General features: G+C 40.2%; 2 long non-coding RNA genes, 1 other non-coding gene and 1 pseudogene across 4 annotated transcripts; 1 reads left to right on the plus strand and 3 right to left on the minus strand.

Moving 5' to 3' along the window:
- Positions 1-4,869: 4,869 nt before the first annotated feature.
- Positions 4,870-4,950, plus strand: TRNAL-AAG (transfer RNA leucine (anticodon AAG)). Its single transcript has one exon. It is a non-coding gene; the product is annotated as a tRNA-Leu (tRNA).
- A 224-nt stretch (positions 4,951-5,174) lies between these two features.
- Positions 5,175-6,546, minus strand: LOC148699283 (uncharacterized). The gene is made up of 2 exons (XR_015966058.1): positions 5,549-6,546; positions 5,175-5,473 (listed from the first exon to the last, which is right to left on the minus strand). It is a non-coding gene; the product is annotated as an uncharacterized LOC148699283 (long non-coding RNA).
- A 1,663-nt stretch (positions 6,547-8,209) lies between these two features.
- On the minus strand, positions 8,210-17,984 carry LOC137719452 (4-alpha-glucanotransferase, chloroplastic/amyloplastic-like; annotated as a pseudogene). The gene is made up of 14 exons (XR_015966042.1): positions 17,302-17,984; positions 16,911-16,999; positions 16,758-16,818; positions 15,749-15,827; positions 15,058-15,194; positions 14,261-14,419; positions 14,089-14,165; positions 9,961-10,100; positions 9,845-9,876; positions 9,676-9,750; positions 8,977-9,049; positions 8,781-8,869; positions 8,647-8,691; positions 8,210-8,521 (listed from the first exon to the last, which is right to left on the minus strand). The product of XR_015966042.1 is annotated as a 4-alpha-glucanotransferase, chloroplastic/amyloplastic-like (transcript).
- On the minus strand, positions 12,028-13,944 carry LOC148699284 (uncharacterized). The gene is made up of 2 exons (XR_015966069.1): positions 13,042-13,944; positions 12,028-12,898 (listed from the first exon to the last, which is right to left on the minus strand). It is a non-coding gene; the product is annotated as an uncharacterized LOC148699284 (long non-coding RNA).
- Positions 17,985-21,942: the final 3,958 nt, after the last annotated feature.

Here is a 21,942-nt window from a genome sequence, read left to right on the forward strand (position 1 = left end):
CCGTTACCAATTCATGAACTTCTGCTGCCGCAACTTCTCCGATCAAGTTTCCTGCGCACCCATTTGCCAGACATGCAGAATCGTGAAGGATCTCGACCCAGATGAAGATCTATGGCTCATAATGTGGGACAAAGCTTGCTTGGATATTGATGATGAACGTATCTTGTCAAATTACTATCACTCGCCGATTCGAGAGGTACCCACTTGGTTTTTCCCATCGATTTGTTCGAAATCGGTCTGAAAGATATCTTATCTGTTCCGTCCTACGCGTACCAAACATACACGGAACCTCCGTTTCATCCTGTCGCATCCCGTCTATGTACCAAACGGTATCTTACCCACCAGAGCATCCAAGAAAGACGAAGAAAGATAATATTTCGCTTAAAGGGTCTTCGCTAATAAAGAATTCGGGTTGCACAGAATTTTCCACCCAACCTTCGCTAACATGGCTAAATTAAATGAAATAATTTCCTTAAACCCAAGGCCTCCCGCAGTCTTACATTCCGCTAATTTGTTCCAAGTCATCCAATGAACCCCTATGTGTGTTTTCTGGTCTCTCCACCAAAACCGAGCAATTACTTGCTCAATTTCCGTAGCCAACCGAATTGGAAGTTGAAAACATGACATAGTATAATTAGGCAAAGTAGTCGCAACACTTTTCAAAGCTACCTCATTCCCAGCCACTGATAAAAACTGCTCCGCCCAACCATTAATTCTCTCTTCCAGCCTATTCCATATGTCTTCAAGCACCTTCGTTTTAGAGACCCCAAAATTTGCTTGTATACCTAAATACTTACCAAATGTCACCTGATATTTAATTCCCAATATTTCTAATAACCGATTCCTCAACGTTGAGGAACAAGTAGAGCTAAAGAAAGCCAAGCTTTTCTCCAAATTCACTAGTTGACCCGAACCTTCAGCATATTTCTGAAGCACACCATTAATATTAATAGCCTGCATCTCCATAGCTTGACAAAATAAGACTGAGTCATCTGCTAAAAACACATGAGAAAGAGGTGCGGCATTATGGCCAACCGTCATACCCCTAACTCTCTCAACCCTCTCTTCATTTTGTAGAAATGCAGGTAGTCCCTCGACACAAATAAGGAATAAAAATGGCGATAAAGGATCTCCTTGCCGTAGACCTCTACATGGTGTTATGTTCCTGGATGCTTCCCCATTAACTATCACACTATAAGAAACCGTTTGGACACACTCCATCACCCACTGACAAAATATATCATCAAAACCCAACTTATGAAATAATCTTATACACCACGTTGCACAAAGATATTGGCCGAAATTGGGATATTTTCCTTGGATTATCTACCTTTGGGATAAACACAATATTTGTGTGATTCAATTCCTTTAACATGCAACTATTCTGAAAGAAAGTTTTAACCATACCAATGACCACACCACCCACCGTTTCCCAATGATGCTGAAAGAAACCAACATTAAACCCATCAGGACCAAGTGATTTGGTTGGGTACATCTGATAGATAGCATGCTCAATCTCCACATCCAACACCGGAGCAACCACCAAATCATTTTCTAATCTTCCCACTCTACTTGGCACACATTGTATAACTTCCATAAAATGAGAGTTCCTGATCGTAGTGAACAAAGTTTGGAAATATTGGATGGCAATACCTTGAATACCCATACAATTCGTACACCATGTTTCATCCTCCCCTTCTAACCCTCTGATAGTATTCCTTCATCGCCGTTTCATTGTTTGTGCATGAAAAAACCTTGTATTCTTATCCCCTTCCTTCAACCATTGCACTCTTGACTTCGTACGCCAATAGGTTTCCTCATTTTCAGTGGCCTGTTTAAGCTCCACTTCCATTGCTCTAATTCGGACTCCATCAAAGACCAGTTGTTGATAAGCACTTCGAAGCTCCTCCTTCAACCGACATATCTTCTTTTGCTCATTCCTTCCAGACTTCTTACGCCACTAAAGCAAACCATGCTTGACTTTCCTCAAGTTAGATACCAGTATATGTGCTGGAGCACCGTCATGCACCCTACCCCACTCCTGCCTCACCACCTCACTACATTGTTCATCCTCATTCCATTGAGGATCATACATAAACTGTCTCTTCCTACAAGGTTGCACCACCTCTGTAGAAAGGACTAACATCGCATGGTCCGACCTTTCCAGCACCACATGCTTAACCACGGCGTTCGGATAACAATTCACTCAATCATTTGTATCAAGTGCCCAGTCAATTCTCTCCTTAATAAATCCCTCGTCACGTCGATTACGCCATGTGTACGAGTACCCCTCAAACCCCAAGTCTAACAATCGTGAGGTAGTAACAAAATTCCGAAATAACCTCATACTTGCTGTCGTCCGCATGTTTCCTCCATCCTTTTCCAACTCTGATAATAAATCGTTAAAATCTCCCATTAAAAGACATGGTTCCAAATAATTTGCTAAACAATCAGACAAAATGGCAAATTGTTGAGCCCTTTTTATTATCATATGTACTTGCATAAACTATTACAAGCCGCCACTTGTTATGGTGAATCCCATCCTCAATCATAATTTCAAAAAAAAAAAAAAAAAACTCTCCATAGTTAACTAATACCACATCATTAGCATCTTTCCAAAATACACACATACCACCCCCAATACCCCTAGGCTCTATAGCATGCATACATGCCATTCCAAGCCTCCGCCTTAAGTACTGATATCTTCGACTTTGATTCTTAGTTTCCATGAGAGCCACTACCTCAGGGGAGTGAAGCCAATTCTGCTCCAAAAGATTGTCAACTGTTAGGTCTCCCCCGATACCCTGACAATTTCATCATAGGATATTCATTGCGATCGTGGAGACCTCTCGTAGGTGGCCTCAGCTTGATCCTTCTCAGACCTGGGGTTCTTTTTCACATGAGACAAACCATCCTCAACGATCACCACATGCCTATCATCATCATCCTCACAGCTCCTCTTTGGTCCACCTCTCAAAACTGCCTCAATTATGGGTAGTAGATTAAATGATTAGAATCCTGAGACAATAATCCACCATCTGTCCCCATACCCTCCACCCCCGACTCTACCAAAGTAGAGGGGTGATTTTCTTGGTCCAACACCACCAGCAGATTGAGATCAATGACAATACCATTTTAAGTAGTCCCCGTACCACCTTCCGCAACCACAACCTCCTCGGGAGGCTCTTCCAACACTATGGAGCCCGCCTCAGGAGTAACCACTCCCCTTGGTCCAATCCATCCCGCATCAAATGCCCTTTCTCGTGTCACCTACTGTCACTTTTTCTCATCCGCCTCCCTAGCACGATTATGCTATTGAGCAGTACTGCCCCATCAACCTACCTCCTCCGAGATGAGCTAAAGGCCGACCCATTCCTTTCTCTCACTCCCTTCTGCATCTCACCTAACCCCACCCTCACATGTTGACCCCTTCCCGCAAACCAATTTCCCCCTCAGGTTAAACTCAGCATCAAGGCCCTTAAATGCATATAGAGCCTCCACATCCTCCACTGAAGCACATTCCCCAACAGCTTCCTCCTTGCACCACCTAGTAACATGTCCCATTTTACCACAAATAAGACAATAATTAGGCAGCCCCTCATAGCGAAAATCAACCCATATCTCGCCATCATCCGGGAACTCCACATTCACTCCCCACATAAGAGGATCACGAATGTCAAATAAGATCTTCACACGAAGAAACCTTCCAATACAGTCCCACCCATCATCTTTATCCACCTTGAGAACCGAACCAATCAAGCCACCAATGGCAGATGCCACTGCCTCCGTCATGTTCAACAGGGGTACATTATGCAATTGTACCCACATCATAGTAAGGAAAAGAGGTTCCGCCCACCTAGTATGGCGAGCACCATCCGCCACCAATACTAAATCATCTTGAAAAACCCAAGGCTTATCTGCCTCCAGCACCCTAACCATATCGCGACGACCCACGAAACGAGCCATGAATCGAGCCCCTCCCAAAGCCCGAATTGAGACACCCTCCTTTCTGCGCCAAAGAATTGTAAATTGATCAATGAAACCATTCTCATTGATAGCCTTAGTTGAGAACACCTTCGCCACAATACTGTGATGGAACCATAATAAGCTCCATCAGTATCATTCTTCTCAATTTTGATTTCACCCCTCTCCTTCTCCGACAGGGAAACACTGGACCCAAAGCGCTTCGCCAACGACTCCATACTCTGTCCTACTCCCCTTTCCATTACGCGCTGCAACGTAGCAAGAACTCTGCACCGACCTGCTGCTTGAACCCTTGCCATAACCGCCGTCACACCTTACACCCTCTGGAAAAATTACACATGTCACATAAAATCGCACAGCAAACTATCCGAATCACCACTATTTCTGCATAAAATCCCATTGAAAACCCTAGACCACCCTGCGCCGTCATAACCCTTTCCACAAGAAATCTTAACCCTAACCCTCCTTACGAGGACACATTTGGAATATAGGTCATTTTTTGGATATTATAATTTGGTATTATTTTTGTAAGATTTCATTATAGACCAGGAAAACGTGTCATGTTTGTTGTCACTCGTTATCTTAATTAATCATGTCCAAAACTATTCAAAAGGGGTCATTTTTTTTTAGATATTATTATTTGGTGTTATTTTTGTAAGATTTCATTGTAGACCTGGAAAAGAGGTCATGGTTGTCGTATTTGTATTGTTTTGATGTCATACCCGTTATCTTAACGGATTGTGTCATATCGAACCCGATATCTTAACGAATTCTTATCAAGTGACTCGATAATGACCTGACTCATCAATGGATAGTGTCGTATTGCTCACTTCCCAAACTGTTCGGCTAAAGAAATAAAGTTAAGGGGATAAGAAGTACAACACAGTTGATATGGCCGAGTTGGTCTAAGGCGCCAGATTAAGGTTCTGGTCCGAAAGGGCGTGGGTTCAAATCCCACTGTCAACAATAATACTTTTTTTTTTTCTTTTTTTTTCTTTTCTTTTCTAGTCTTTCTCTAGTTTGCGAATTGGAGCTTCTTCCTCAGCTGCTCCTGGTGTCGACCTCAACACCCTCCAATCCGCCATTGCAAAGGTTCTTCTTCTTCCCTTTCATTTATTTTTTTTTTCATTATTTGTTGCAATGGAGTTAGTAATTTCTCTGAGGAAAATCACTCGTTATATAAACCTAAATAATTCATTAATGCATTTGAATCATTGATTCTTCTCCGAGGAAAATAAAAACATCCAACTCAAAATTTACAATATTAATCTCTTGGCCATTGGCATAATTGGCATTGCTATATATGTATTGACAAGAAGAGGAAGGATACGGTTGACAATAAGCAAGTAATGTATACGCATTTGGTTGCTGCAGAAAGATAGCAGTGCGGTTAAAGAGGCACTTGATCAGCTAGTGAAATTGGTTGGGCCAAAAAATTGAGTTCTCAGCCATATGTCTCGCAGCGTACCGTCAGTCTCCATCACAAGTACTATACTTGAATGAATGATCTGTAAGATCAATATATGCGGAATAAGTAAATCACAGTACCAAATTAACCACTAACCTTGTGACGCCATTGCTGCAATGAACTGAGGGTTCTTCTACTCTCAACACAGACCGAATGCACTGCTACAATCAATGGGGCTTGATATCTTTTTGTGCGTAATTAGTGTGAGAGCAGGGGACCCTGTTATATATCCTAAATGGTGGTGTTTGATAAGGATACTTCCCATCATGTAATCCTTATCAAACTATCAAACTGGTAACCCTTATCACCACGAAACCATAGTATTCATATCAGTACAGATATATCTACTCGTATCAGAATTACTTTAGCTATATATCAGTCCACATACATTCCTTGATAGCTTACAAACATAGTCAATCCTAATCTCTTATGATCTCAATCCCTTAAGCACGCGTTAAACAAGTGAGCAGCTCTAACAAAGCTTACATGATCATCATCTTTTCAAAGTGTATTCTATCATGATTCTTAATTACTACACCATTTATTTACGTAATTGTTTTGATTTCAAATCCTAATTTCAAGTGGATTCAACATTTATGCATGCATTGGACCGTGCAGACATCGCTTATGGAGCTGACAACTCTTGGGATTAAAAATGCAGAAACTCTTGCAGTTCCCAGTGTCAGAAATGATGCAAGTATTACTGGTTCGGGTTGCAATACTTGCATTCTTTCATCATGTGCCAAAATCTTTTAACATTTTCGTCACAGCTTCTTATTCTTATGGCCTTTTGTGCAAACATTGTCTTCTTGTCTGTCACTGCCATTTTGTGAATCCGAAATTTTATGAAACACGGGCTTTGTATCAGACCAGTTTTCTGTGAAGTGTTAATATTGTTCAGTGATACTTACAGGCGGCCTTTCTATTCACCGTAGTGGGGATAACAGGATTCTTAGGTCTTCTTGCTGGTCAACTTGCTGGGGTAAATTTGATTACATCTCCTTTTCTCTGTAAGTCCACATATAAATTATACATCAACTATCTCAACAGTGATTAAGTAGGAGCCATTTTCGTATTCCTATATATATACTTTTGCAATGATTCTTTTACGGAATTTTGTATAGTTCAGATGAAAGTATGCGTTTTGCTACTTGCAAGTCAATAGAGGAAAGTTGTCTTTGCAAACCTCCCTCTTTGATCTTGTGGAAGAGATAGGAACATGGTGCGTCAGAATATTACTTGTCTCTCTTGCATCATCTTTCGTTTAAGTAGAAGGCATTTTCTTAGTTCCTTTGCTTGCGAATGTAGTCCTAGTGTATCCCTCCAATTCTGCGATAGGCATCATGTTGAATCCATAACTTTTATGGCGTTTTAGGTTGGCGGTTGTAGCAATGGCTGGATTTGCAGCACAAGGTCTGAAAGATGACAAAGTGATTGGCCTATCTGCTCATCTTTTCACTCTACAGGTTAACAACCATTTTCCTAAGATTAATTGTTTTCTTTCATGACAATATGTTTATGCTACCCCAAGTTCCGAGACTTTCCTATTTAGTTTCCTATAATAAGTTTACTTTCATGCAAGGTCCTTGCCTTCATCAACGTGTGATGAATTTTTCATCAATATGATATTCATTCTCAACACGCCTTCTCACGTATAGCTAATTTTCAAGCCAAACCTCTTATAAGCCCATGCAAGGTGCAATTGAGAAAGCTGCTTGATTCAAACTACTTTGCTGTCACGAAATCTGACTTGCGTTTACTGCTTGATCTTTTTGGTACACTCGGTCTTCTTATTTTGCAGGCTATGAAACCTGCGAGTTACCTTTTCCCTACTGGATGACTAGGTATATTCATTCCATCTGTATCACATCCTAAGGGCTGCAATGATCACTGTTTTATCCTTTGTATTCATGCATTTCCATTTACAAGCCTAAGCCCGTGTGATCCGAAACTACCATGTACATCATGAGAACTAGGACTGTCACCCGCACTGGTGTGGCCAGGAATGTCCAGGATTCGTGCACGCATCAGCGCATGCTCGCATGCACAATGGATCCTCGAATTTCCAGGTTGTATCATCTTCTCACTTTTGTACCAATTTAGCAGTGAAAATAGAGAATGTGGTGAATTGTTTTGTACAAGCTGCTGCATCAGCAACTATGTTACTCAACATCAGGGCTTGTGACTCAATTGATTTAGATTTAGATTTAGATTTAGATTTTGAGCAATAACCAGGGACATAGTGGGTTCAAGACGAAGCCCTAATCACCATGGCAATCTACCACTAGAAAGATTTCCCTCCTGCGTTCATCTAAACGAAGAGAACAAAGAAATAAACAAAAATCGAGATGGCACTTTATTTTGGGGTGATTTTATTCAACTGAACTTTATATGATTCCAACGTTTTTATTCAACTAATTTGTTGGCTTTCATGATTAATATCTGCATATAAGTCCAATTTGTGTCTCTGACTCAAGCGGTCGGCGGCAAGATGAAAGCGCTAATTTAGGCAAGATGAAAGTACCTGATATTCACACTACATGTTGATGATATTTTTCTTTCTATGCGCAGTTTGGAAACTGGGGTTGGAGGATACCTAGTTCCACGAGCTTTGATAGCTTGGAGTCGGAAGCTTGGCAACTGAGGGATATGTTGTCGATGTATGGGCGGCTGTAGATTATGGATGCTGATTTTCTCTCGCCTTCAAGCAGTTGCAAACTAATGTCAGATTAATGAATTGACTTTGTTATGCTGACCATAAAACAGAAAAGGCTAGGATATGAGCACACCAAGCATGACAATAATCTGATTTGGCCTATACTCGGCCTGCATTGATCTCTATCCCCTAACCATTCTACCGCCCAGGAGCCCATTACCAATCTATCTGCATCTATGTTTGGATTTTATTTTTATTACCTGTGTAGCAGGAATGTTCATCCTCGCAGAATTTCCTAACCGAAGAATATCTTGCATAGGTATGATTGCTGTTCAGGCCACAGAAGATAATGCAGCCCTTGTGAGTTCCCATGGGATATCATCTTCTTCGGTGATTGAAAGATACTTCAGCACCTGGAATAACAATAAAACTTTATAGAAACATGAAAAAGTAGCTAAATCTTGTTTCACACATGTAATGCAGAGCTACGTATGCCAGGGAGAAGTTTCAACAACAAAAAAGAAAAAGAAAAACCCACATTGGACTTCTCTTCTTGCTTCAAAACATCTCACCAACCTCGAATCTATAAGACAAGAACACAAACTATTAGAAGGGATAAGAATAAACAGATGTCAGAATCATGGGATTGGAAAAACCACGACAATGTTTTACCGTGTCATTATCATGAGTTCCAGTGTAAACAACTTGATTGGGCTCATGATTATGAGGTAAATGAGGGTTAGCACCGTCACTTCCAAAACCTACAGAGCAGGAGGTTATGAGAATACATCTAAGCTTAAGGTTATTTCTTAAAGCTAATTATAGAATACAGTTATGTAATCAACTCGAAAAAAAAGAAACTCATTACCAAACTGGAGGACGGCCATTCCAGGTGCCCCGATGGATTTCCTTAGCTGAATTACATCCTCAGTGATAACTCCCTGCCATGCCACAGTGGAGGATATGAGAACACATCAAGAAGATACTCAAGAAAATTACAATAAATGGGTACTTACACAATCTTCACACGCTTTATCCCAATTCACAAAAGTTCAAGTTGTTTGGATGTCAACAATTATTTTATATTTCAACAACACTCCCCCTCAAATGTGGACCTTTCCACCACTAGATTCCAACATAAGGAGTTTAACGTAGATAACGTGACTGTAAGGTACTGAACTCAGGAAACAGGACCTCCTACTTTCATACCATGATAAATTTTTCGGTTCAACACTTTCCAAAAGCTTTACTTGTTTGAAAGTGGGCAAAATTTTTATTTGAAAATAGCAATCATCAATTGCAATGACCTTTCTCAATCGTGTCATTGTCTCTCGCTTTGACATTTTAATTTCAAAGAATCAGAACTGTGCAAGTAGAAAACCAATTTTAGTTTCCATAAGATCAGCCTAATTCGAAATTTAACTTCATGGAACAATCTACTTTTCATCTTCTATCTGAGATAGATCTGAAAATATGTTAACAAAAAATTGAGATATCACATTAATCTTTCCAAATTTTTTGGATATGGCATCAAAAAGTAATTTCGTATACAAACAACTTAACATACCAAGTCTTCAGCTATTATGTTCATCTTCCCGACAGCTCTGTTTAGGGTGTCAAAAAAGGATTTTCCAGGTCCTTCCTACCGTCATTCAAAACATAAAAGTTTCAGTTTCAATGAAGGGATAGTAAATTACAGAACCGTAACTAGAAAAAGAAAAATATGGGAACCTGACCTTCCATCGTCCGACCGTTGCAACTTTTGCTTCTGTGCACACCATATATTAGTGTAATAAAAACATAGATATGTTACAGGAGACAAGCACAAGAAATACAATTGGTAATTTCTCACCAGAAGGAACAGCCCAAAAACCGGCGAGTCCTCCAAAATGGTCTATCCTGAATTCGTCATATATATATTTTGTACTCCGTATGCGGCGCATCCACCATGAAAATCCTTCTTTCTCCATTGATTTCCAATCATAGAGAGGGCTTTAATTCAAACATTAGAGCTTCTTCAGCGTTGGAGTCCCCCAGGCTATGCACTATTAAATCCACCTTATGAACAATAACTGTCCTTAATGAACAGTAATAGCCTCGACAATACCATTTGCATTTCCACTGTTACACTTCAATAACCCTGACAATACGTAATAAAATATTAGTATTTTTTTATTTATAAAATAATACAAAATAATTTTAATTGTAATTTCAGATAAGATTTTTAAATTGTTCTCATTGCACCACGTGTCATTATCTGAAGTATTATTAAATAATACAAAATAATTTTATTTGTAATTTCGGATAAGATTTTTAATCGTTATCGTTGCGCCACTTGTTATAAAATCCGAAAAGACAATTATTGGGGATGGATTTCCAATAAATTTTTTAATCGTATTTGTTATGCCACGTGTCATTGTCTGAAAATACAATTATTGGTGATGGATTTTTGATAAGATTATTAACCAATCACGTCGCGCCACGTGTGATAATCTGTTTACAATCTTTGAGGATAGATTTCCATGAGGTTTTTAGCGAATGACGGCATGTCACATGGCATTATGTACAACCTAATCCTTTCTGAATCCTCCATATAATCCACCATAACAAATCTCACACCAATTTTCTCAAGATCTCTATTATTATTCATAGTTTCTGTTTCCTTCTTTACAAAAATTTGTATCATTATTCATAATTTCTGCTTCTTTCTTACAATGTCTTCTTCTTCCTCAAGGATGATGTGGGAACTCGATCAAGAAGAGGAAGAATTGTTTAACCAATCAGAAGGAATGTTCAATCACCATGGGGCAAAAAATGAAAGGGAAGAGGATGAGGAGCGTAGAAGGAGTGATGACGAAGTAAGAATGGGCAAAGCCTCACATTCCCGTCGAGTCATCTAAGCTGTGGCTCAGATCTGCAGGCCCAGCCATTCCGGAAACCTTGATAGAAGCAGGCAACGACAAGGTATGGAACTCTTGGACGATTATTTTGTCCCTAATAGTGCATTCCCTGATACGTACTTTAGACGTTTTAAAATGAAACAACATTTGTTTAACAAAATCATGATTGTTGTTTGCAACCATGATTCTTAATTTATACAAAAGAAGGATGCTTTTGATGCTATGGGTCTCCTTCCTCAGCAAAAAATTATTGCTGCCTTGCGGATGCTTGCATATTGAGCATCTGTAGACCAAGTGGATGAGATAACAAGAATGGGGAAATCAACCATTCTTGAGTCCCTGATGAGGTTTTACAGAGCAATCGAATCTATCTACACCGCTGAGTACCTCCGCAAACCTACAAACATGGACTTGGAACGGCTGCTGAAGAAGGCCGAGATGCGTGGTTTTCCTAGGATGATTGGAAGCATTGATTGTATGCACTGGATGTGGAAAAACTGTCCAAGTGCATGATAAGGCGCTTATGAGGACAGAAAAGGAGCAAAAAGTATCATTCTGGAGGCGGTGGTATCTTTTGATACATGGATTTGACACGCCTTTTTCGGGGTTCCGGAAGCTCAAAATGAAATCAATGTCCTTGCCCAATCCCTAGTGTTCAACGATGTCCTGTAAGAAAAGACACTAAAAGTCACGTATGAGGTCACCTGACGTATGTACGACGGGCCATATTACCTAGCTAAAGGCATTTACCCGCGATGGTCAACATTTGTCAAAACAGTGCCACGTCCGCGAAGTGCAAATGAAAAACACTTTGCAAGCTGTCAAGAGGGGTCCAGGAAGGATGTGGAGCGTTATTTCGGTATCCTTCAAGCTCGTTGGGCGATCGTCAGGGGTGCTGCCAGATTGTTTGATGTAGAGTCATTTTGATCCATCATGATGACGCGCATCATTCTTTACAACATAATTGTGGAAGGTGAATACGATTATGAAGCCGTTGATGAATATGAGCCAGACACGATAAACAATTCAAAAACATGTATATATTGTGCTCATGACGCCACCGATGAGCCCGTGCAACATGAGCCATTACAAAGGGATAAACGTTACAATGAAAGGCTCATTAAACGATATACTGTTGTGAAGAATGATGCACGTCATCATGATGGATCGAAACGACTCTACATCAAACAATCTGGCAACACCCCTGACGATCGCCCAGCGAGCTTGGAGGATACCGAAACAACGCTCCACATCCTTCCTGGACCACTCTTGACAGCTTGCAAAGTGTTTTTCCTTTGCACTTCGCGGACGTGGCACTGTTTTGACAAATGTTGACCATCGCGAGTAAATGCCGTCAACTAGGTAGTATGGCCCGTCGTACATACGTCCATTGACCTCATACGTGACTTTTGGTGCCTTTCCTTGCAGGACATCGTTGAACACTGGGGATTGGGCAAGGACGTTGATGTCATTTTGAGCTCCCGGAATCCCGAAAAAGGTGTGCCAAATCCATGTATCAAAAGATACCACCGCCTCCAGAATGATACTTTTTGCTCATTTTCTGTCCCCATAAGCGCCTTGCCATGCACTTGGACAGTTTTTCCACGTCCAGTGCATATAATCAATGCTTCCAATCATCCCAGGAAAACCACGCATCTCGGCCTTCTTCAGCAACCATTCCAAGTCCATGTTTTTAGGTTTGCGGAGGTACTCAGCGGTGTAGATAGATTCGATTGCTCCACAAAACCTCATCAAGGACTCAAGAATGGTTGATTTCCCCATCCTTATTATCTCATCCACTTGGTCTGCAGATACTCTATATGCAAGCATCTGCAAGGCAGCAGTAATTTTTTGCTGAGGAAGGAGACCCATAGCACCAAAAGCATCATTCTTTTGCACAAAGTAAGAATCATGGTTGCAAACAACAATCATGATTTTGTTAAACAAATGTCGTTCCATTCTAAAACGACGTCTAAAGTACGTATCAGGGAATGCACTATTAAGGACAAAATAATCGTTTAAGAGTTCCATACCTCGTCGTTGCCTGCTTCTATCAAGGTTTCCGGAACGGCTAGGCCTGCAGATCTGAGCCACAGCTTGGATGACTCGACGAGAATTTGAGGCTCTGCTCATTCTTACTTCGTCATCTCTCTTTCTACGCTCGTCATCCTCTTCCCTCTCATTTTTTGCCCCTGATGATTGAACATTCCTTCTGATTGGTTAAACAATTCTTCCTCTTCCTGATCGAGTTCCCACATCATCATTGAGGAAGAAGAAGACATTGTAAGAAAGAAGCAGAAACTATGAATAATGATACAGATTTTTGTAAAGAATGAAGCAGAAACTATAAATAATGATAAAGATCTTGAGAAAATTGGTGTAAGATTTGTGAGGATGGATGGTGGATTATATGGAGGATTTAGAAAGAATTAGGTTGTACATAATGTCACGTGGCATGCCATCATTCGTTAAAAATCTTATGGAAATCTATCCTCAAAGATTGTAAACAGATTATGACACGTGGCGCAACGTGATTGGTTAATAATCTTATCAGAAATCCATCACCAATAATTGTATTTTTGGATAATGACACGTGGCATAATGGGTACGATTAAAAAATTTATCGGAAATCCATCCCCAATAATTGTCTTTTCAGATTTTATGACAAGTGGCGCAACGACAACAATTAAAAATCTTATTCGAAATTACAAATAAAATTATTTTGTATTATTTAATAATACTTCGGATAATGACACGTAGCGCAACGAGAACGATTAAAAATCTTATCCGAAATTACAATTAAAATTATTTTGTATTATTTTATAAATAAAAAAATACTAATATTTTATTGCCTATTGTCAGAGTTATTAAAATGTAACGATGGATATGCAAATGCTATTGCCAAGGCTATTACTGTTCATTAAGGGCAGTTACTGTTCATAAGGTGGATTGAATAGTGTATAGCCTGGGAGGAAGGCACCGAAGTTGCTCTTAGACTTACAGTAAGCCCAATGATATTCTATAGAATAGCACAACTGACCACAACTAAAATTGAAGGATTATGTATGAGTTGTATAAACCTGTTCCATGGCTGACCAGTTTCATTGAAAGCATCAGGGAGAACGCCACTAACTTGAAGAGGAAAACCATTTCTGTTCTGCAAGACTAATATATGATCGGTAACAGTAATTGACACCTGGTACAGCATGTTGTGGCATGAACATGTTCCTGTACCAATTAAAAATTACTCACCAGCAAAAAATGCTTTCTACTGCCCCAAACATCTGCACTGTGATAACCTACGTAAATAGGCATGTCTCCCATGATACTAATTCCCTTCATCTGTGCATACTTGTGAACTTTCTGCCATTGCCTTTGGAACAAAAATTGTTCGGCAATGAAGATACTTATCTGCACAAACAAACGGTGAGGGGAAATGGGCAATGAAGGAGTTCCTAACACTTAAGTATATATCAATGTTTTAAAAGGCTCGCTTCAGGACGTGCCTAGGCACCCTTTGAGGCTGGGCGTGAGGGTTGTCGCCTCTATTTTGAGGGAGTGGGCCAAAAGCGTCGCCGGAGCCGCCTAGGCTTGCCTCATGGCCTTTTTTTTTTTTTTTTTTTTAACTCCCAAACCCAAATTTTGGGTAGAGTTTTAACTACCTCATACATCTTCCTTGCACTATCGTCTCTCTCCCCTTTTTTCTGATTTTTATTTTTTTATATAATGGATGTGTGTGCTATCTGCGTGCATTGTTATATGTGTGCTCATTGTGCTTTTCATCCTCTATTTTATATATATATATATATATATAAAATATATGTGCGCTCAGGGTGATTATTGATTAATAATTCTCTTCTTTTTTAATATAATATACATGTACGCTCAGTGTATATATTAAAAAATTTAGGTCCAGCGAAGCTTCGTCTCAAGCCTAGGCCGGGCTATCCCTCGGACGCCTCGCCCACACCTCACGCTTTTAATACATTGGTATATAGACAACAGCAAACTATTAATCAATAAGTAATAGTCAGTCACCCAGATCTCACAAAATGCTGTTTGCTCTGGTAAATTTCTTCCAGTGCTGCGAGATGGCGATTTTTCAAAAGTTCAGGCCACTCGTACCAACTGAAAGCAGTGAAACTGCTGTCAATTGCTGCAAAATAAGCTGCATCCTCAAGCCAGCCTACAAAATTATGAAACAAGAATCACAACTGAAAGGGATACAAATCTCCACACAAGCAGCACCCTGGTTCTGCATTCTTAATCTCTTAGTGCAAAGTAACTGCACCAGGGACCACTTAAGATACCAAGTTCAAGAAATTGAAAAACGGGATAGCTTTTCACCAAGTTAGAAACCAAAAACTAAATACTTTCTTGAAGTAAAATAAAGAAACTAGTGGCAACCCAACACCATCCATGGTATTTCTCTGTGTGTGTCAACACACTCACCTGTGTCCTTTTGTGTGTGATTATATATGTCTGCATGTATTAATGTATGTGCATGCATTCAAACTGAAAGAACCCAGAACAATTAGAATTATGCCAATCTGAAGATTGTCCAGAACTAAGTTTAATGTAATTTTACTACAGCTAGTTTCAAATCATAACATATACAAACTTGTCAGCAACAGTATAAAATATATGATACAATTAGTGCACAAGAAGAAAGAAAATCCCACTTCATATATCAGTTAAAATGTAAGATACAATTATTCGTGCGCAAGATGGAAATCTCACTTGATATATCAGGGTCAGTATGGAAAGCTTCAAGCTGACTTTTAAGTTCACCTTCACTCCTAATAAGCCTCTATGCAGCCTGAGATTGAACTCAACTAAGAAATTTTCTCTTGGTATATAAAAAGGATCAACTACATTTTAGCCCCCAAGAATTGGGGATGGTTTCCAAATCTGGTCACGAGATTTCAATTTTAGCAATTTACACTGAGGTTTTAAATTACATCAATTTAAACCTTTCATCCGAAAAACAGTTAAGTATGCTGTTAAATTGGGGATATGGCGACTACATAACCCACATCACTTATCCTGAAACGTGGATAGAGAGGGGCTATACAACTGGTTGCATGGTAGAATACGCCCAGTAGTGGTGGGCATGCTGGAATGAAGAAGAGCTTGTTCCACACATCAGCACAAAAATAGGCCCCGCAGTTGCCACATCATCAATTTAAGAACAGATCTAATGGTCAATTAGAGAGAAGATTTAAACTGATGCAATCTTTAAGTTAATAAAATGGACACCTCTTGACAATCAAAGTCTCATGGAAAATACATCCAACTGGCTCAATGGCCTTCATAGAAACCCGGCCATGAAAAAAGAAGAAAACAAAAAAATCAAGAAAGGTACCTTGAGAAACTCTAAGAATTATGTTGGTGATAATATGGGTAGACAACACTTGCTAGTTTCACCAAATGGCAAAGACACAATCAAGATTGGTACGTCGTAATTTTAGTAGAAGAGTCAATGTTAAAAAAGGGGTTGTATTCAATTTGAAAACAATTTATAGTTTTCAAAATTGATGAATGTAACTAAATTACACAATAATACTAAACAGCTGCTAAATTTTTTGCTCCTTTTGAAATTTATGGGTAGTTATCCAGGCTGCTTTCGTCTAACCACAATAACAACTTCAGTTTCACCGTCCGACATAAAAAATTGTTCACTAGGCAGTCTGAAGTGAAAGTCATGGATCGGAATCGCATAAACTCTAGTAGTAGCAATATTGTTTACCTTAGTTATTAGAGGATCCTTAATGTCAGCAACAGTTGAGTAGTTCACACGCTCAGAATCACTGCATTGAATTGAATGAGTGTCACAATACCATCCTAGAGAGAGAGAGAGAGAGAGAGAGAAAGTAATACTGAAAGCGAATGGCAGGCTCACACTGGTTTTGGAAGCTCTTCCTTTGTCAACAAACCATCCTTAACAAGCTCCTCCACAGATATCAACAAAGTGTTACCACAGTTTGCATCCTGAAAAAGTCACCATCCATCCATCCATCCATCAACCACAATTAACTTAAGGGGACGTTTGATAACCATTTTGTTTTCAATTGTTTTTGTTTTCACTATTTTCAAAAACTGAAAACTAAAAGCTGAAAAGTGAAAACGAAATGGTATCAAACGGCCCCTTAATTACCTAAAATTTGCAATTTCGAATCATCAAATATCGGCTTCGTTTTTATCACAATTCAATTTATTTCGCGTCCCAGAGTAATGAAATGAATCGGAGCTGATAAGCTTAGCGATTGGGTTCTTAGGATGAATATTTATACCTGACCAGAGTAAGGATCCCTCCTCATTGGCCTTCCGACCAGGAGGGACAAGCGGAATCACCTGCCAAAGGGAGCACCCGGCCTCATTAAGCCAATCTATGAACCGAAACGCCTCTTCTCCGAGATCGCCAATGCCGTGGGGCCCACGGAACGAGGTCGGGTGCAGCAGCACGCCCGCTCTTCTGCGCTCGCTTGGATCGGCCTTGGGGAAGATGTCGCCGTAGTCGAAGGGCAGGTTCTCTCCGACGCCGACTTCTGCGGCAAGAGTCGAAAGGGCGGCGGATTTCATTGGGCAGTGGTTTTGGAGGAATGGAATAATTTTGGTTTTGCTTTGGAAGTGGGTGGGGGAGAAGAGGAAGGGGGAGGAGGAGGAGGAGGAGTTGGAAGAGAGGTTGGGAGAGAGAGTGGAGGGGAGGAGTGAGAGAGAGCTATTCAATTTCAAGGCCATTGGTTTTCAGACTTCACATTAGAGAGAGAGAGAGAGAGAGAGAGAGAGAGAGAGAGAGAGAGGAAATGTGGATGATGAATCAATGAAGGCGTTAGAGAGAAAGAGCTGGAGTATGTATAGTTGTTGTCTCTTTCCAAATGTTGTATGAATCTCGACTGCGAGGCTAAGCTTTTTTTTTTTTTTTTTTTTTTTTTTCCTCCTCCTCCTCCTCCTCCTCCTCCTCCTCCTCCTCCTCCTCCTCCTCCTCTTCTTCTTCTTCTTCTTGTTCTTCTTCTTCTCATAGTATAAATAATATCGTTTGTTAAAATAAAATTAATAAAAAAATATTTTTGAGTCTCAATAGTATTTGAAAGTACTTCTTTTATCCTGCCAAAAAAATTAATTAAAACTAAGTTCTTTTTCATGATTCAATTGTTGTAAGTGTTTCCTTCTGTGATTACATGTGAATTCATAAACTATAACCATAACCAAGCATAAACCAAAGCACAAATCACTTCCAGCCATGTTTACAACATTCTCTAATAGTCATGCAATTAAAAACCAAATCCTCATCATTGTGTTGGAAGGTGACCTAAGACACAAACAAACACACAAAAACAACTTAAAAACAACTCTTTTTGGGTTTTTCAAAACTATTTTGTAATTTTTTTGTAAATTTTTCGGATTTTCTGATCAAAAGACATAAAAACACTCCAAAACACTCTAAAAACACTTAAAAACAGTGTGAAACAACATTATAAGTGATAGGTGATAAAATCTCACGAAAATCATGTAAAATCATGCAAAAGCAATTTGTTTACCCCCCCCCCCCTCACACTTAAATCAAACATTGTCTTCAATGTTTCACACAAAGACTCACATCCAAACAAACAATATAAACTAACTAACATGACAAAAGTAAAAATAATAAAGAGATAGAGATTGAGGAACGCAAATCTGATTTTGTAGCTTGAATTGGTGAATTGCCCACTTCCTCTCTCGTTGAATGCATGGGTTGCCTCCCAAGAAGCGCTTGCTTTAACGTCGTGCAGCCGGACGAACGTTCTTCTTATCCTCACTTGGAGCCCACGGCATGGAGTGGAATGTCCTCCACAACTTGCCCTTCAACACTTTCGTAATATGGCTCTATGAATGGGAGGGGATAGTGATCCTCCCTAATGGTGGTATTTTGGTTCCGGAAGTCCATGTAAATGCTCCCACCACCTTGAAATCGATTTGGAACCTGCACCAAAGAAGGTAACAACCGATTAGTTGAAATGGGAATTGGAATTGGGATTGGAGACTTACTAGGATGTTGTGGCAATGCCCCTAGGGCAGCCACCATCTCGCCAATTGTATCCTTAAGTACGGCCAGATTGGGTGTTTGTAGGGCAATGGCGTGCTTCTTGTGCTTCCCTCCAATTCCTTCCTCGATGGTGGTTCTAGACGCATCCTTCTTGATAGGTGTTGAACGTTCCTGCCATATATTTTTAATTGTACCAATGGCAAAACAAGAACGAACATCATTAGGATTCTCAATGGATTCAGAAACTTTAAAGTTAATCGTATCACCACCAAACTCCATAGTTAAGGCTCCCTTGGCCACGTCAATCTTGGTGTTGGCTGTTTTCATGATAGGTCGTCCAAGTAAGAGTGGTGATGGTGGAGAGTGGGTTGAATCCTCCATGTCAAGCACATAGAAATCTGCAGGAAAAATCAAGTGGTCTACCTGCACCAAAACATCTTCCAAAACTCCTCTTGGGTATGCATTAGATCGATCGGCTAATTGAATAATAACACCATCATTTTTAAGCTCTCCTAGATTCATAGATGCATAAACAGAGTATGGCATGACATTAATTGATGCACCTAAATCTAGCATAGCATGCTCGAACCTTGTATTACCAATTACACAAGGGATAGTGAAACTACCTGGATCTTTACATTTAGGTGGCAGCTTTCTTTGCAACATTGCAGAGACATTCTCACTTACATGTACCACCTCCTTCTCCCGAATCTGTTTCCTTGTTGTACAAATCTTTCTTAAAAACTTAGCATACTTCGGAATTTGCTTTATTGCATCAAGGAGTGGGATATTGACATGCACCTTCCTAAACGTCTCCAGGATGTCTTTTTCATCCTCCTCCTTCTTTGTTTGCAAAAATCTGTGAGGAAAAGGAACATTGGGTGGAACGGGGTTAGAATTAATCAAATTTGAACCCAACTTACCTTTGGTGGCTGAATGGGATGCATTGGATGAAGTAGTGTCCTTAGGTGCTTGCGGCAAAGGGGATTGTGTCCTTGCCGTGGGCTTGTTTGCAGCCTCCTCTTCATGTTGCAACGTCTCGTCTTCATTAGGACTTGTTTTGGATGGTGTGGATGTAGTGCCAACTTCTTTTCCACTCCTCAAGGTGATTGCGTTGGCCGTTTTGAACCCTCCCTTTGGATTGACAATGGTTGAGCTTGAGAGCTTGCCTTGGTCTAGGAATTGTCCCACAAACTCCGCAATCTGCCCTATTTGCTTCTCTAAGTGGTCCATCCTTTTGTCTTGGTTTTGCATTGCCTTTTCGTGGTTTTGCAATACCTTTTCTTGGTTTTGCAATACTTTGTTTTGATTTTCTTGCCCCTGAGACAAACTAGTAAGTAACTTAAGAATCATAGCATTATCTAAAGACGTACCTTGATGGTTTTGGGCGGATTGGGGTTGGGTTTGGTCTTGGCCGTGGGTGTTGGTGTAAAACCCCGGGGGTTGCTGCCTAAAGCCTCCTTGTTGGTAAGGTTGTTGAGGCTCCCTCCACTTGAAGTTTGGATGGTCTCTCCAACCCGGATTGTATGTATTGGAATATGGATCATTCCTTGGTTGATTTTGGCTTGGAAACCCAATGGCGTTTACACTCTCCCACCCACCATTCTCAATCAATTGAGGGCACTTTTCCGAAGGATGACCTTGAATAGAACATACGCCACATACAATTGGACTTTGGATCTTCATTCCTTCGGCCATCTGAGACACAAGAGAAGTAAGATTAGCTAATTGAGTTTGAAGATCGGATTGAGAACTTACCTCATTCAACTGTTGCCGTGGGGGGTCCCTTTGCCCAATTCCTTCGTATTGTTGTGCATTGAGAGCTCGGTTTGCAATGAAGTTCTTGGCTGCCATAGGGGTTTTATCCACCAACGCTCCTCCCGCCGAAGCATCAAGTATTTGTCTTTCAATAGGAAGAAGACCTTCATAGAAGTATTGAATTAGAAGCTCCTCCTTTATTTGATGTTGAGGACATGATGCAACAAGGGTTTTAAAACGCTCATAGTATGTTGGAAAAGACTCCCATTGACTTTGTTGAATTCCGCTAATCTTCTTTCTCAAGAGAATGACTCTTGAATTAGGAAAGAACTTTTCAAGAAACGCCCTCTTCATGCTCTCCCAAGAGGTGACAGTTCCGGGTGCTAACTCGTATAACCAATCCTTGGCCTTCTCCAAAAGTGAGAACGGGAAAGCCTTCATCTTCAAAATGCTACCATCAACGTTAACTGCAGTCATGCTCGAACACACCACCTCGAACTCCTTCAAATGCTTGTTGGGATCCTCCATGGACAGTCCATGGAACTTTGGAATGTGGTGCAACAAGCTTGACTTCAATTCAAATTCGTCGGTCTTGTCTTGAGCCGCCCTTGGGTATTGGATGCACAAGGGTGCGACATTGGCCATTCCCGAAGCGGAAAGCTCCTTGATTGTACGGTTGTCCACTGCCATGGTTTCTTCCTCTTGTGTCGTGGGTTCTTCTTCCTCCCTTGGCGTTGGCTCTTCCTCCTCCTCAAGGTTGGGAGCCGTACTAGATTCTGGGTTCTTCTTCTTCTTCCTCAAAGTGCGCTCAAAATCGTCGTCAAAATCCAAGATGTTTGCACTAACAGGTTGAGAACTACGAGTCATAAACTAGTACCTATAAACAAGAAAAGAAACTAGGTCAGTAGCTAAAACAAAAAGAAAACAAAAAGAAACAACGGGGGATTAGCAAAATTGCTAATCCCCGGCAACGGTGCCAAAAATTTGATGTGATAAAAGATAGCACTCAAATTAAACCCTTTTTTTGACAATTGTAGTATAGATATAAGTAGGGATCGTTCTAGGCCGGGGATTAGGATGGATTGCTAATCTAATGAAAATTTACTCAAAGATGTAAAAATATGTTTTAAAACACTTTAAATAGACTCAC

This window comes from Pyrus communis, chromosome 1 (assembly GCF_041283825.1).
Source record: "Pyrus communis isolate YQ-2024b chromosome 1, ASM4128382v1, whole genome shotgun sequence".
NCBI classification, from domain to species: domain Eukaryota; kingdom Viridiplantae; phylum Streptophyta; class Magnoliopsida; order Rosales; family Rosaceae; genus Pyrus; species Pyrus communis.